The sequence below is a fragment of the Diabrotica virgifera genome, chromosome 9 (genome assembly GCF_917563875.1).
Source record: "Diabrotica virgifera virgifera chromosome 9, PGI_DIABVI_V3a".
Lineage (NCBI taxonomy): Eukaryota > Metazoa > Arthropoda > Insecta > Coleoptera > Chrysomelidae > Diabrotica > Diabrotica virgifera.
This window is the reverse complement of record NC_065451.1, coordinates 79829532-79832799: the sequence shown is the minus strand read 5'-3', so window position 1 is coordinate 79832799 and position 3268 is coordinate 79829532.

Genomic DNA, 3268 nt, shown 5'->3' with positions numbered 1-3268 from the left:
ACTGAAATTCTTATTGTCAACAGGAGCGTACTCTTCTAGTACGACAGTTTAGCTAGTTTGTATAAAATTTGTATATAGGGCTATAGGTATTTTATTTGATTAAATTTGGTTGTACATACTTATATGTTTTATTATCCTACCATTTTAATAGTACCATTTTAATAGTATTAGTTAGGTACAGCAATATAGGTCACGTGGCGAAGAATATATTCAATTCTTCTCTGGCGCCCTTATACGTTCTCAGTAATATCTTCTCGGTCAGTAGTTCCTTTTCATTTCTTTCCTTATTTTAATTTAGTTTCTTAACACTCCAGTACTTCATTAGGTACCGTCTTATTTCGGGCGTGCAAATACGGCCTGATCCTCTCCTGAGTCCACTTGATACAGTCTCCTAAATATCCAGCTAGCCTATTTCTGTAAAACTTTAGTCATTTATTAAGCTACCCCATTCAAACAGAAAAATCATATGTTACAGCTTCTGTTATTGTTGAGCTATTTAATGATTGGTTTGATCTGTTAAATTCACGATCTAAGTTCGTTGCCAATTCTCCAACACGAAATGCATATGGTACAGATTTAGATAAGCATACACGTCTACTGGATGAAATGGTCAATTCAATGCGGGTTGGTAAACATAAAGGACTTATTCCATTTCAAAAAGGGATATTGCTTACTAATAGATCTCTGAAAGAGTTACTTCCTTACCTACATGCAAAATACAACGTTGACTATATTTTTACTTCGAAGCTGAATCAGGACGTGCTAGAGAACTTTTTTTCTTATATTCGAGGAATGGGTGGTGCAAACGATCATCCTTCGCCAATAGATTTTAAATATAGATTAAGGTGGTATATTTTAGGAAAAAATTCGGCCGCGATCTTTACAGAATGTCGCAATACTATTGAAACTACTGAATCTTGCGTAAGTAACAGCTCAATAGAAATTCCTCAATTGCCAAGCAATATTTCGGCATCAGAAGATATTTGCTTGACACAAAAAATGCTGTCTAATTTGATAGAAAAAACTGAAGGTTCGAAAAAATCTCAGTCTGAAGAGGACAAAATACTTCAAAATAAATTTATAGAAGCTCACTACTTGGAGGAGGATCATATAACTGACGATGACATTTTGAAAGTCGCAGAAAATTATGAGGTGAAAGAAAAAATTTATCGGGACTCTTTGAGGTATGTTGCTGGTTTTGTGGCATACAAATTCAAACATAAATATAGTTTAGGAAACCCTACAAAAACCTATGAGACACATATGGAACCAGATTGGCTACAGACAGTCTCAAGAGGTTCTCTTCTGTATCCAAACGAAGAATTGTGGGAAGCTGCACTAAAAATGGAATCACTGTTTTGTACAATCCATGGAAGCTCTTTGTCAAAAAAAACTAAAATCTTTCAAGAGCTGACACAGAAAACTTTGGCTCAACTTGTGAATACCACGATACCATTTGAGGTACTTCTATGCCTCAGTAGGACACGTATAATATAAGATTAAGAGAAATGAACAGAAAGATTAGTTTGAGTAACTATCAACGAAAACTCGACAAAAAAATGTCAAAGTTTGTTAACTCTAAGAAATAAATTTTAATAATGTATAGGTATTTAATAAATGTGCAATAAATCTTCATTATAAATTGTCGGCCGGATTCATTATTGGAACATTGTAAAGTAAGCTAACGTTGGAAAATGCCAATGAAAGTTTGAAGATATTTTGTAACCTCTAATTATTGTAGTTAACGTTAATTTTGTAACGTTAATTAAGTAATTCGTAGTGTTGTTAATATTTAACCATTCTACCAATTTGTTCAAAATACACGATTTTCGAAATATTCCAGTAATGAATCCGACCATCGAAAATAGAATTCATTTACATGCTTATTAATTGAAAAAACATTATTATATTCCTACATTAATATGAATATACACACTTTATGTAGCGGCGAAATGTCGAAAATAGTTGTTTTATTTTTCATTAATCAGAAAACCTATACCCAAAAAATGTTAAAATTGTAAACTACACACCTTATAAAATAAAGTACCAAATATGCATGCTTATATTTAATATTAACCGACTAACAGGGCAAGCGTTAGTGTTCTAATAGAAACTTTGCTTCGCACGTGACGTCACTCCTTCGCTAGATTGCGTATAGGCATACCGGTCTCTCTCTACCGTGGTTAAAAGTAAATACTTTCTCTGAGCAAAATCAGTTTTGTTTGTTATGTTTTGATGAGGTTGCAATCAAATATAATTTATTTTATAATTTTTATGTAGATGAAATTGTAGGTTTAGAAGACTTTGGAGATGGCTAAAAAAGCTTGAAACCTGTACAAAATGAAACCACTTTTGTGCTAAGAAGACTTTATAATAACTGGAAACAACCTAATATCATATTATCTACATGGTGATCTATTGGTTAGCGAGATAGCGACTGCAATACCCGGTAGTAGTTTCACAAACTCTGGTACAAGTGGCTTAGCTGTAGATCACTTCAGTACAGTCACATTGGACTTCATGAATCCCATCGATCAATTAACAAGCGGGGTAGGTCTTGTAGAGGATGTCAGTAGCTCGATTGAGCTCAATACGACTGAAGAGAAATTCACACATGTAAAAATTAAACCTGGCGTAAATGATGATATACTAAAAATATAATTCAGTTAAAAGTGAAAAATACTTTCTCTGAGCAAAATCAGCTTTGTTTGTTATGTTTTGATGAGGTTGCAATCAAATCTAATTTATTTTATAATTTGGGTGTAGATGAAATTGTAGGTTTAAAACACTTTGGAGATGGCTGAAAAAGCTTGAAACCTGTACAAAATGAAACCACTTTTGTGCTAAGAACACTTTATAATAACTGGAAACAACCTCTATCATATTATCTACATTGTGATCTATTGGTTAGTGAGATAGCGACTGCAATACCCGGTAGTAGAGTCGCAACCTCTAGTACAACTGGTTTAGCTGTAGATCACTTCAGTACAGTCACATTGGACCTTATGAATCCCATCGATCAATTCACAAGCGAGGTAGGTCTTGTAGAGGATGTCGGTAGCTCGATTGAGCTCAATACGACTAAAGAGAAATTCACACATGTAAAAATTAAACCTGGCGTAAATGATGATATACTAAAAATATAATTCAGTTAAAAGTAAATAATTTCTTTGTGCAAAAAAGTTTTGTTTGTTATCTTTTGATGAGGTTGCAATAAAATCTAATTTATTTTATAATTTAGGTGCAGATGAAATTGTAGGTTTAGAAG